The sequence below is a fragment of the Mirounga angustirostris genome, unplaced genomic scaffold, assembly GCF_029215605.1.
Source record: "Mirounga angustirostris isolate CCGP_5_RB_7025 unplaced genomic scaffold, mMirAng1.0.hap1 SCAF_4, whole genome shotgun sequence".
Lineage (NCBI taxonomy): Eukaryota > Metazoa > Chordata > Mammalia > Carnivora > Phocidae > Mirounga > Mirounga angustirostris.
Window position 1 is genome coordinate 148,836,111 of NW_026991712.1, and position 14,614 is coordinate 148,850,724.

General features: G+C 37.7%; 1 protein-coding gene across 2 annotated transcripts in view; it reads right to left on the reverse strand.

Annotated features, from left to right (window-relative positions):
* Window positions 1-14,614, reverse strand: part of ZFYVE9 (zinc finger FYVE-type containing 9) — a 190,709-nt gene that overhangs the window by 118,027 nt on the left and 58,068 nt on the right. For both annotated transcript variants that reach the window (XM_045897698.3, XM_045897697.3), the window contains exon 2: window positions 10,321-10,426. The gene's annotated coding sequence lies outside the window, so the exon portion shown is untranslated. The remainder of the gene's footprint in view (window positions 1-10,320; window positions 10,427-14,614) is intronic.

Genomic DNA, 14,614 nt, shown 5'->3' on the forward strand with positions numbered 1-14,614 from the left:
TGTCAAGTAAATAAATAAAATCTTTAAAAAAAAGAAATGAGAGTGCTTGGGTGGTTCAGCTGGTTAAGCGACTGCCTTCGGCTCAGGTCATGATCCTGGAGTCCCAGGATCGAGTCCCGCATCAGGCTCCCTGCTCAGCAGGGAGTCTGCTTCTCCCTCTGACCCTCCCCCCTCTCATGTGCTCTCTCTCTCTCATTCTCTCTCTCAAATAAATAAAAATCTTTAAAAAAAATAAATAAAAATTAAAAATAAATAAAAATAAAAAAAGAAACGAAAATACACATACCACAACTATGTGTGAAGTGATCAACATTAACTAAACTTATTGTGGTAATTATCACCAATATATACATACATCAAATCATTATGTTGTTCACCTTAAACTAATACAATGTTATTTGTCAATTATATCTCAATAAACTGGAAAAAAGTGAAAAATACATATAGATTTATGCATAAAAAATATTTATATAATTTATAAATCTTAAATATATAAGAATAAAATCTCTTATAAATCTATTCAGACCATGGTACACTATAAAATTTATCAAACCACTAGACGTATTCTAAGATCTTTAAGCTAATAAAGTCTAGAAACCTGTAAGCTGACAATAATCAAAATATAATTACAGAAGACAAACTTGGTGCATTTGAATAGGATATGTTTCAAAAGATAAAGTCCAGATGTCGAGAGAGAAATCATTTCCTTGAGATAAAACTACATTTCTATTTGAAAAGAAAGCTTTTATTTTATATATTTATTTTTAAAGATTTTATTTATTTATTTGACAGAGAGTGAGAGAGCACAAGCAGGGGAAGCAGCAGGCAAAGGGACAGGGAGAAGCAGGCTCCCCGCTGAACAGAGAGCCTGACGCAGTACTCGATCCCAGGACCCTGGGATCATGACCTGAACTGAAGGCAGCCGCTTAACCGACTGAGCCACCCAGGTGCCCCGAAAAGAAAGCTTTTAAAGAATTGTTCCCAAATGGAACAAGAAAGTTCAAGCAAGCATGGGGATGCGGGATATCAGTTCCAAAATGTTAACAATGATTCTGATTTGGTCATTCTTTTTAATAGATTCTTTTTGAAATAATCTCCACACCTGACATTGCGCTCAAACTCAAGACCCAGAGATCAAGTCGAACGCTTTACTGACTGAGCCAGGCAAACACCCCTTGGTTTTTCTTTTTAAACCTCTTTTTTTCAAGCATCATTTCTAAGTCTTTCTTGGTGTTAATTCATCTAAAAGCATTCTGTGGGCACATATACTAGGTGTGTCACCCACTTAACAAAATGCCAAGAACATATAGTAGTTGTTCAGTAAATACTATCCCATTTTTTCCCCTCTATTATAATGATCCCCATACTTATCTATCTCCTTAATTTCTCAAAATGTTCTTCCCAAACTGAAAATTCTGTTTGGCTTCTTACTGGCATACAGGGAGGCAGATCGAGGGGAGATAATATCACAATTCCCCTAAAATGTCTGAGTAAAGAAAACGTAAGAAGAGGGAAAATAAGGGATGCCTGGGTGGCTCAGTCATTAAGCGTCTGCCTTCAGCTCAGGTCATGATCCCAGGGTCCTGGGATCGAGTCCCGATGCATCGGGCTCCCTGCTCCTTGGGAGCCTGCTTCTCCCTCTGCCTCTCTCTCTCTCTCTGTCTCTCATGAATAAATAAATAAAATCTTGAAAAAAAAAAAAGAGGGAAAATAAAAAATGTACTATCCTGCTATCACAAAATTTAAGGTAAATATAAAATGTGGTGAATTTTCTTTGACTTACAGTGTTTCTCCTCTGAGACATATAAAAGTGTGAATTTTATTTCTTTCATTTTACCTATTTAAAAAGAAAAGCTCAGGGGACTTTATGGATTTATTCAAGTATTTCCTCATGATTATTCATTCAATCAACTTTTATTTATTGATTGGCTCCTGTTAAATAATTTAAGTTTAGGTAGACAAATAGGCTGCATAATAATCCCTTAATAGTTTTTCTTAAATCTATCTTTTGTGTGTCATGATTTATAGTTCAAAATCATGTTCATATACATGCCATTTTATTTTGATAAAAACTGCATATTTAAACTTTCTAATGCTAAGAGCATGAATGAAATTTCTCACAACACACCATCTAGCACATTTAATATACAACTACAATACTCAGCATTTCATAGTCATTATATATAAAATATTAATAAATAATTGGATCCAACATATTTATTGTGCATCTACTGTGTGCAGGGTATTTTTTTTTTTTAGATTTTTATTTATTTATTATTGAGAGAGAGAGAGAATGATGGAGAGACAGCATGAGACGGAGGAGAGTCAGAGGGAGAAGCAGGCTCCCTGCTCAGCAGGGAGCCTAATGCGGAACTCGATCCTGGGACTCCAGGATCGTGTGCAGGGTATTATAATCAGTTTAATTCTCAGATATCATCCTTAACATCAGAAGCTTATAACTTAATTAATGGTAAACAATGCTAAATAAGAAAATTAATATAATAAATGATTTTAATAACACAGTACAAGAGACACAAAGTACTACTTAATTTGTCGATTGAAATTAACAGATAAGTGCTACAGAGTAAGTACTATAAAAGTTCAAGAAATGGGCAGGACCACCATCTGGATGGTCAAGGAAGGCTTTATTTATGGATTTGAGCTGGGTCCAGAAGGATGGAAAAATTTTAACAGATATTCCAGATGGCAAGATATAGAAGTGAAATTTCAAACAGGGAGAGACATACAAGGGGTTACCTAGGGTGGGCAATTATTGAGGGATCAGTGAAACTGGATCAAGAATTTATTTATATAGTTAACATTAGGACACAGTTGGAAAGGTAGATAGGCATCATATTATGCAAGCCTTGGAATGCCAGTCTGAGAAAGGTATTGTATTACTTTAAGCAATGGGAAGCCCTATAGCACATTCACATAAATCTTATTGCAGTATATTGTTATAATTGTTCATTTTATTATTAGTTACTGCTGTTAATCTCTTACTTTGTCTAAATGAGAAATTAAACTTTATCATAGGTATGTATGTATAGGAAAAAACAGTAATATATAGGTTTTGGTACTATCCATAATTTTAGGCACCACTGGGAGTCTTGGAACATATCCCCAATAAATAAGCAGGGACTATTGTATAAACAGCTGGTCAAGAAGCTGTACTGAACCCCGATGATAATTAATGATTCAGGCCAGCATCAAAAATGAATGCTAAAGCCTTTAGATAAATGGCTATTGGGGAAGAAAATACTCACAGTGTCTCAAAGTAGTAGCCCACAGATAATTAATCACAAAGGAGAAAATATATGTTTATAGAAAAAAGTAAAAAATCACTACCTAAACCAAATGATCAAACTTAGCATCACCAACTGTTTAACAATAGTTAAATATAGTTTAACATGTTAAAAAGTTTAACATGATGCATCCCTTGATGTGATGCAATGAGAAGTTTAAGACATTACCAACATAGTATTCTCGCCAAAAATGTTTAACCTTAATTGAATCCTGAAGAAACAATTTGACAAATCTAGAATGTAAGGCATTCCATTAAGACAACTGTTCTGAACTTTCCAAAAAATTCAGTGTTATAAAAACCATCATTCCAGGGATGCCTGGGTGGCTCAGTTGGTTAAGCATCTGCCTTTGGCTCAGGTCATGATCCCAAGGTCCTGGGATTGAGTCCCGCATGGGGCTCCTTGCTCTGCGGGAAGCCTGCTTCTCCCTCTCCCTCTGCTGTTCCCCCTGCTTGTGTTCCCTCTCTCTCTCTCTCTCTGTCAAATAAATAAATAAAATCTTTAAAAAAAAAAAAAAAGAAAACACACACATATATGTACACAGCAAAAAATCACATTTAGAGGACAATCCAAGAAATCTGGACTATATATTGGGTGAAACAATATTAATAATCTTTTTCTTAGATGTGATAATGGTATTTTGATTTTGTAGGAGAATGTCCTTACTCTTCAGAAATGTCTGCTCAACTATTTAGGGAAGAAGTATTGTATTATCTGTATTTTTTTTTTGAAAGATTTTATTTATTTGACAGAGAGAGCGAGAGAGGGAACACAAGCAGGGGGAGTGGGAGAGGGAGAAGCAGGTTTCCCGCTGAGCAGGAGCCAGATGCGGGCCTTGATTCCAGGACCTTGGGATCATGACCTGAGCCGAAGGCAGATGCTTAATGACTGAGCCACCCAGGTGCCCCATGTATTATCTGTATTTAACTTTCAAATGATTCAGAAAAAGAAAAGTATATGAACGTGTGTATGAGTGGGGGGGGGGAGGAAAAAGAGAAGGAGGGAGAGAGGAAGAGAGGTGTTCAAAAAAGAAGCAAAATGGTAAAAACTGATGAATCTAGGTAAAGGATATATGGGTCTTTATTGTATTATTTTTCAATTTTTCTATAGGCTTAAAATTTTTCAAAAGAAAAACAGAATACTGAGCTGGTGGTAGGAAGCATTCCTTTTCACTCTGAATATAGAAATTCTGGAAAAAATAGATTATTTTAAAATAGTTTATACAAATTCAAAAGCAAGAAAGGGAAATATACATAAACCAAGAAGCAAGCAAGCCACAGCAATGAGTGAAAACTCAAGGATGTCAGTCCACAGGGGTTACAAAACTAGACAGCACCAGACCTAGGATTCAGAAGCTAGCAGGGAGGATGGGAATTACTGGCTACAAACTTAACAGAAGTTTCTGCAGTGGAAGGGGCCATACTGGGCTCTCTGAATAAAGCCAGGAGCTGGGAAAAAAACTATCCCAAGTGGCTCCAAGACTCAGTAATGGAACAGGATGGAACAGAATGCCAATAAAATCAACTTTCAGAAATTAGAATTCCTACCCTGCCCCTCACTCATGATTGGGAATGATATTAAGTCTTTCTATTCTTGACTATAATATGGTTTATCTCTATGCTTAGCTCTTCCTGTGACTTGTAATAATAATGTTTTTAATTTTAAAAAGTCATTAAATATGAGAAAGCAGGGAGAGGAGAGTGCATGTGACTATGAAGAAAAAATACAAGGAAGATCTCTGCGGTGATAGAATTGTGTTATAGCTTGAACTGCAATGGTGGTTACACTAATCTACATGTGACAAATGGGAGAGATACACATTCATGAATATGCTCACAGCAGCTTTATTCATAACAGCCAAAAGGTGCTAACAACTAAATATCTATCAATTGATGAATGGATAAATAAAATGTCAATTTCCTGGTTTTTATGTTTTCTATAGTTAATGCAAGATGTAACCAATGAGAAAAACTGGGTAAATGAAGGGTACACAGGAACTCTTTATACTACCTTTACAACTTCCTGGGGGTCTATAATTACTACAAAATAAAAAGTTGAAAAAAAAATAATAAAAGGGAAAAAGTTATGAAAAATTCAGTAGACATGGGAGCAGGATGAAGAGAGCATCTGTGTAAGGGGGAGTCAGAGCCCAAGTGTGGTAAAATAGATGTCCTTGTGTTACAGTGGCCCAACATAAGGTGTCAAAGACCCAGCAGGGTGAGGAAGCCGTCTGTGCAGAAGGACAGTGCAGCATGGGGTGTCAGAGCCCAAGAGAGGTGAGGAGGGCATCCACATGAAGGGGATGGTCTGGCTTGGGGATGAGAAGAGTCCACATGCAGGAGGGGTGAGGAGATGTAAGAGTGCAGTACAGGGTGGCAGGTCAGAGCCTGAGCAGGATGAGAAGGGCCAGAGGAAGGAGAAGGTGATAGGAGATCGGTTTACATGTAGAGATGGATCAAATTAAGTGACTACATGAAGGGCAACAGGAGCAAGGTTTCTCAATGTTAGAGAAGAGAGTTAAATGTACAAAAGGTGAAAACCAGAAAGAACCCCGCAGTGTTGGTTTGGAATTCGAGATCAGTATGAACTCATAGACTTCAAGGAACACGGACACTTACAGCAACAGATACAGGTGTAAATGTGTGTGTGTCTGCGCACAATAGATATAGATGTAAATGTGTGTGTCTGCACACACACACACAGGTATATTTTCTAGCTCTGTGCACAGGATCTTGGAGCAGCAAAACTCCATCTCTACTTCAAGTAGCAAAGAGCATATACCTCACACCAGATTTGTTCTAAGTATTGTTATCCACTGAAAGGAAGCAGGGCTCCACGGGGAAATGGCCAATTCCACAGCTGGAGTAGAAAAAATACAAGAGCTTTGATGAGGATGTAAGGAAATATGAGCTCTCACACATTACTAGAAGGAAAGTAAAATGATGTTGCAACTTTGGGAAACAGTTTGGCAGTTCCTCAAAAAGTTAAACAGTGTTACCTTATGGCATAGCTATTCCACTCCTAGGTTTATACCCAAGAGAAATGAAAACATATTCACACAAAAACTCATCCCCAAATGCTCAAAGCAACATCATTCACAACAGCCAAAAGGTGGAAACAACCCAAATATATATCAACTGATAAATGGATGAATAAAGTGTGGGATGGTATATCAACAAAGTGGGATATTATAGGGCAATAAAAATAGATGACGTACTGCTGTATACTACAACATGAATAAATTTTGGATATACTAAGGTAAAGAAGCAGACACAAAAAGCTATATATGATTCCATTTGTATGGACTATCCAGAATAGGCAAATCCATAGAAACAGAAAATTAATTCATGATTGTCAGGTGCTGGGGGGAACTGGGAGGGAAACAGGAAATGACTACTAATGGATATAAGATTTCTTTTTGGGATGATAAAAATGTTATGGAACTACACAGTGGTGATGACTGCACAGCTCTGTAAATATATAAAAACCATTGGACTCTACACACTTTAAAAGAATGAATTTTATGGTATGTGAATTATATTTCAATTTTAAAAAAAAAGAACAATCTTGGGTATCTTGTGCGCTGGAAAGCAAGTATATGCTCCAAGAATGATGGGCACATGTCAAAAGGACAAAGAAACCAGCCTGAAGGAGTTCCCACAGGCTAAATAAGAAAATCAAAATAAATAAAGATAGCAATGGATTATAGCCCACTGAATAAAAAAGAGAACCATGAGTCTTTGCAATATGAATGAATGAGTCCCAAGTATGAGGAGGAAGGGATATTTACATAGCTTCAAAGTTCCTCTCCACAAAAATACTAATTACCAAAGCAAAAAAAGAGTAACTTGAGCAGCAAAGCCTGGCAGACACCACCTTACACAAGTATCAAAGTGAGCATCATCAGTAATGTGACAAATGGAAATCTGTGCTCTTTGATAGGCTGCAATGAAAAGGACACAGCAATGTCAATATTGGGAGAAGTGAGGTAGGGGGTGGGGACAGTCGGGGGGTTATGGAAACGACCTTTAATTTCTGCTCCATTTTGCTATGAACCTAAAACTGCTCAAAAAAAAAAAAATGTATTAATTAAAAACAAAAATAGTACCACTTCTGTGATATTCCCGCAAAAATGCATAACCTGAATCTAGTCAGGAGGAAACATCAGACAAACCAAAACTAAGGAACATTCTACAAAATAACTGGTCTGCAATCTTCAAAAGTGACAAGGTCAAAAGAGTCAAAGACTGCAGAACTGTTCCAAATGGAAGGAGACTACAGAAACATGACAACTAAATGCAACACGTGATTCTAAACTAGATCCTCTTGATATAGAGGACATTATTTGTACATCTGGCAAAACTTGAATAAGATCTGAGAATTAGATGGTAGTAATGAATCAAAATTAATTTCCTGATTTTGATGAATGTATTGTGGTTATGTAGGAGAATGTCCTTGTTTGCCAGAAACACAGTTTCAAAGGGGATGGGGCATGCAGCAGCTAGCAACTTATTCTCAAATGGTTCAGAGAAAAAAAGTTCTTTGTACTTGTGACTTTTCTATAAGCTTGAGATAGTTTAAATTTTTTTAAATGCACCAAAAGTGTCTATAATATTTTAAATTTCCAGAGCACTTTCTTTTTCTAATGATTTTTACAGCATCTTATTTCATGAATATAATTTCTTCTCTTACCTGTCTGATGCAATTACTAATTACCTATTGTTTTTTGGGGTTTTTTCCTCAAACTTTCTTCTATTTCCAGTATTATTTCCTTCAAGTTCATCTTTTGTACTTTTGCTGTCTTTCTCATTGGATGCTTTCCCCAAATGCCTATCTATTGAATCAATGGAACTACTAAAAGCCAACTGCAAGATCTGCATACTTGGCTTCTCAACCAGGAGGCTTCCACTGCATGTTGATCAGGTAGGAACATAGCTATCTCATGGGGAGACCTCTCAATGCCAGTATAGATAAGTCTTTTCTTTAGACTCCGGAGAGGACTCATATAATCTTCTACAAGGGAGGAAAAAGATATAGTACCAGACAATTACCTTCTGAAAGAAAAGTAGAGGAAGGAGTGAGGGGAAGGGTCTCACTTTTCAATATAAAGGATTTCCCTTAATCCTTCGGCTTTCCTATGGTGCCTCATCCCTGATTTGTTATGTTTAGTGTCCCCAAGTCTTGAGCATCTTCAGTTTCATCTTCCAAAGAATAACCTGTGGTCTCCTGAGGACTTGGGAGAGGGGCAGTCTTCTCACTGCATAAGCTGGGTCTCCCAGAGGATTTAAATCCTATGTCAGGATTCATTTTTAAATTAATTAATTAATTTTAAGTAGGCTCCACACCTAATGTGGGGCTTGAACTCATGATCCTGAGATCAGGAGTCATATGCTCCACCAACTGAGCCAGCCAGGTCCCCTTATGTCAGGATTCTTTACTTGTCTTCTTATAAAAGCATCCAACTCTTATTCAAAATAGAAGTCATTAAATATTATACCTGTATAGCTCAAAAAAGACATATAATTACTTAATTTAGTACAGCTCCTTCCTGAGGACCTCTTCATTTGTTGTTGGGCTTCTAGACCTCTTCTTTTTTATTCTATTGACGAGAGTCCTTTTGGACACTCTCTTAAATCTCAGTCTTAGGGGGTCCCACTTTTAAAGCACTGATCTGATTGCTCCTTTTATGTTTTCTTCACTGGTACTTCCTCTTTATGCTATCTACTAATTACAATGAACATGTGTATATCCATGTACCAAACATTACTGAGCATCTACTATGTTCCAGGCACTGTCCTAGTCATTAGATTACAATGACAAATAAGACAATGTCCCTGACCTAACAGTGCCTAATGTCTCATAGGGGAGATGGATGAGTAAACTTAAAATATAAAACACTGTGTCAACTGATATATGCACTGAGTGCTACGAAGCCAAGGAAGAGGTGAAGCTAAATCAGACTGAGGCGGGGGTGTATTTCTGAGCTACTATGACAAATATTCTAATAACTGATTACCCCTTATTATTTACTATTTATTATTGTTGATAGTTTTTGCAGTGGGTTGAAAACTTCCTAAAGAGGTAATTAATGCCTGAAGAGTAAGATTTTGCCCAGTAAAGGCAGAAAAGGGCACTCCCTTCACACACCCTCACATGAGGTAGCTAGGGTACAAGAAATACTCTTCCAGCTGCAGGCCCAAATGTTTTGATGGGGAAGGCACTACTGAGTGCCACTCCACTCCACTCTCAACTGAAGAGAGAAAGAGCTCAGTCTCCTATCACACACTGTCAGGCTCATCCCTCTATCCTCAAAGCTTACATGAAAAATCAAAGAACTCAACCAGAGTATGCAACATGCCATTAGTGAATGGCATAATCAGTTTCTGAAACTAATCTCACCCACATACCCTCCACCCCCACCACCATTTTCTACCCCTTCAGTAATTGTAAGCCCTGAAAGAAATCACATGATTCCTAGTCAGGAAAAAAAAAATCAATGATTCCTGCTCTACAAGAATTAGTAAAATACTTCCAATTTTCTGCTGGAAATTATTGCTCTTCACAATTAGTCTAAAAATACAAAGTAAAATAATTTAATTAAATCTATATTTCTGATTCCCTGCCCCCAAATTAGCTTTAATTGTTTAACTCTTACATGATGACTAAGAAATAGAAATAAGATTAATTGGATTTTTTTTCTCTTAACAATATTGCTCAAATTCATGTTCTTTTTCATGCTGAAATTACCTTTCTATCCTCAAAGTGGAAGTTGACTCCAAAAGGAAAAAGCCAAGCACTGGCAGGAGAAATTAGAATTTTTGACATAATTCAACAGTTATTTAAAAATACCCTTTGCTCTGGATTTAAGTCTTTTTTTAAAACCACACTCCTGATTTAACAAGAGACAATGTTAAAAATGAAGCCAGCAGCATACATACATGAGTATTATTTTCTATAGACTTAGTTGTTTTCTTAAATTCAATCTCTAATAGAAACAAAACACTGGTTTTCTTACCTTTTTCCCTTTACACACGTGATAAGGAACAGACCTCCCTGTGCTTACTCATGATGCTTGCCGCACCACCAGCCAGTCCTGCTGATTCAGTATGCTCTGTTTGATTCTAAAGAAAAAAAAAAAACACATTGCTCATTACATTTGCTAAAGCAGTAAGTCCTAATTTTCTTCATATAAACCTATCATAGCCAAACAAATGAAAGCTATGGGCTTAAATAATAAATTACATCTTCAGAATCAAAGACCTGGCCAGCATGAAATGTAGCAGACACATTTTATTGTGTAAGAAGGCCAAAAGTTAAACATTTCAATAACAGTTAAGAATTTTTTAACATTTCTTTTCTTTTTTTTTTTTTAAAGATTTTATTTATTTATTCAACAGAAAGAGTGAGAGAGTACAAGCAGGGGGAGCAGTAGAGGGAGAGGGAGAAGCAGACTTCCCGCTGAGCAGGAAGCCTGACATGGGGCTCGATCCTAGGACCCTGGGATCATGACCAGAGCTGAAGGCAGATGCTTAACCATCTGAGCCACCCAAACGCCCCTAACATTTCTTATTGTCAATGGAAAATACGAAGTGAAACATCAAAGGCAGGCACTTTCTTCCCAATGGTTTTAACTATGTTAATTCACAAAAATACCACTTATTTTGTATTACAATAGGCCCTCCAAGAATCCAAAGCTAGTAAAACTGCTACTTCACTAGAATGTGGGATTTTTTTTTTTCCTGTCCACCCCCCCAAACAGAATCCTTAAACTGAGATTCAGAGGCTTCCCGTTGAGATTTTTATTGCCAAACAACCATTTTTCCTCCAAATGGAATCTTTTATGATTCCAGTCCTCTTCCACTGTTTAGAAGCAATGGATCTATTAGCCCAATATTAACCTTTACTGTCAGGGGTATGCAAAAAACAAAGCTGCCAAAGCTTCCTCAAATGTTATTTCCTTCTTCTGAATATATGACAATATCCATGAAGTTATAGTAGTCCAATTTAAATACCTCTGAAGCTGCTCAGAGATAACCTGAAACTCTTTAAGAGCCTAATTTAGCCTTGAACAAGATTAGTAATTGTAATCAGAATAAAATAAGAATGTCACATTATCTTGGTGCCTGCGTGGCTCGGTTGGTTGGGCAACTGCCTTTGGCTCAGGTCATGATCCTGGAGTCCCGGGATCGAGTCCCACATCAGGCTCCCTGCTCAGCGGGGAGTCTGTTTCTCCCTCTGACCCTCCCCCCTCTCATGTGCGCTCCCTCTCTCATTCTCTCTCAAATAAATAAACAAACCTTAAAAAAAAAAAAGAATCTCACATTATCCATATAAAATACCTAACATATAATCACAGCATTTTCAGAACAGTAGGGTATCTTAGATACGATCTAATGAACATCACTTAATTTTAAAAATAATAGGCACTAAAATAAATTTTCCTGGCACTATTGCAAATATAATTCACTATCTGATGTGAAAATGATGTACTTACTAAAAAATAAGAGAATAAGGAAAAAGCTAAAATTCAAGTTTCCAGAGACCAATAAAAAATATGGAAAGGGGGCACCTGGGTGACTCAGTCGTTAAGAGTCTGCCTTTGGCTCAGGTCATGATCCCAGGGTCCTGGGATCGAGCCCCGAATCGGGCTCCGGATCGGGCTCCCTGCTCAGCGGGAGGCCTGCTTCTCCCTCTCCCACTCCCCCTGCTTGTGTTCCCTCTCGCGCTGTCTCTCTCTCTGTCAAATAAATAAATAAAATCTTTAAAAAAAAAATATGGAATGGGGCGCCTGGGTGGCTCGGATGGTTAAGCGTCTGCCTTCGGCTCAGGTCATGATCTCAGGGTCCTGGGATCGAGTCCCGCATGGGGCTCCCTGCTCCTTGGGAGCCTGCTTCTCCCTCTGCCTCTCTCTCTCTCTCTCTCTGTCATGAATAAATAAATAAAATCTTTAAAAAAAAATATGGAATGAAAATCACTGGTGAAAGATTTTCCTATCTATTGAGAACTTGAAAAAAATATGTATTTGTTACATTTTCTTTTTTTTTTTTTTTAAAGATTTTATTTATTTATCTGAGAGAGAATGAGAGACAGAGAGCATGAGAGGGAGGAGGGTCAGAGGGAGAAGCAGACTCCCTGCCGAGCAGGGGGCCTGATGCGGGACTCGATCCCGGGACTCCAGGATCATGACCTGAGCCGAAGGCAGTCGCCCAACCAACTGAGCCACCCAGGCACCCATATTTGTTACATTTTCTAAATGAGAGGTGCTATTGATACCAAGAAACAGGCTTACATCTACCAAATAAGGAATTAATCATATCAGAAATAGGAAATGGCTATATGAGGTAGAAGTACCAAGGTCAAAATGAATAAGGCAAAAGTAAGGTCCTCACCTCTAATTAAACTATTTAACTGAAGATTTTTTTTAATAAATAAAATTAATTCTACAGATTCAAAGTCAAATCCTGTATGTCTGTATCTATTTTGATGTATGAGGCAAGTCCAATAATATTATGTAACTGTCTCAAACATCACAGGTTTTTCTTCTGGAATTTTATCCCTCTGACCTTTAGCCTCAGCTGGCAAAGCCTTGAGTCTGATTAAATCCAACTGCCTACCTAACTCCATACGTTCCCCCAAGAAGCTTAAATGTGTCTAGAGGAAAATCACACAAGGAGGAGACTGCTCTTAACTTTACATTTGTGACTTCACACTACATTTCCCTTAGTCAATCTACTTTCAACACTGTACCTCATTCCTAACTTTTGATATGCCTGGAATCCCTTAACTCAAAGCTTTCATAATTCAATTCTTCCAAAAAATAAACCTTTAAGTTTCCTGCAGGACAAAGAATAACATTACTTGGCTACATAAACTAGGGTAGAATACCAGCATATCTAACCACTCCTTGTACAGACTTCCAACCAATTTCTTTTTCAGCACTACATCTCACCTAAGCCTTTAGAGATTCCTAGAGCCTCCACAAGTTTCTCTAAGGTTCTGTGGGGGTGTAGACTTGCTTCTCATCACATCTCTCTCCACAATTTATTACTTCTTTAGTTCTAAAACTTATATTTTACTTTTTCCATTCATTGAAACCTCCCCTCCCATCCAATGTTGTTTCCTTTTCTGTTGTTTCTTCCTGTCATTCAGTGGAGTTTTAGGGAAGAAAGAAAATAAGTGTGTGGGGGAGGGGGATCAATCCATCCTATTTAGCCACAAGTCTCCATTCTTATCTTCGAGAACTAACACATAATGGAATATAATATGGTATTCTTTCTTATTTTTAAAAAATATTTTATTTATTTATTTGTTCGGGGCGGGGGGCACAAGCAGACAGAACAGCAGGCAGAGGGAGAAGCAGGCTCCCTGCTGAGGAAGGAGCCCAATGCGGGACTCGATCCCAGGACCCTGGGATCATGACATGAGCTTAAGGCAGACTGAGCCACCCAGGCGTCCCAATATGGTATTCTTTCTTAAAAGTAGACTTAAAAGTTGCCAATGCCCTAACAAATAAATTGAGAAATAGTTTAGAAAAACAAAGGGGAAGACAGATAAATAGACAAGCAACAAGTAGTGCCTCCCTCACCTCAACATAAAAACATGCTTTCCAGATAAGAGACAGTAATCTAGTACTTTTTGCCCAGAATGAGCACTTTACGGTAGAGCCTTATCATCGCCTTTTGGCATTATGGAATTGTTTTTTGGAAGGAACAAAAGAAATTTAGTAACAAGATAGATATACGACATAAAATACAGTATAAAACGTGTTTTTTTTCCCCCGAGATTTTATTTACTTATTTGACAGAGAGAGAGAGAGAGACAGCGAGAGAGGGAACACAAGCAGGGGGAGTGGGAGAGGGAGCCCGATGCGGGGCTCGATCCCAGGACCCTGGGATCATGACCTGAGCCGAAGGCAGACACTTAACAACTGAGCCACCCAGGCACCCCTAAAATGTTTTAAATATAGTTCAAGATACAAGGAAAAAATTTTTCACAGAAGGCCTTCAAGATTCTGCTCAATGTCACCTCCTAATGTGAAATTAATAATCACTTAGTTCTCTAAGCTCTCATAATACATTTATATCTACAACACATTTCACATTACATGGTAATTTCTCCCTTTACAATCTGTTGCACTCCACTAAACAATAAGCCACTCAAGGCAGGAAACCCTTTGTTCATCCTTTTATCCCAAGACCCCAACAGTGCTTATCACATATAGTAGGTATTCAAAATATCCAGGATGATTTAATTAAGTATAGCATATAACACATCTCCCATGACAAGTGGGACAAATAAATAGCTCCTAA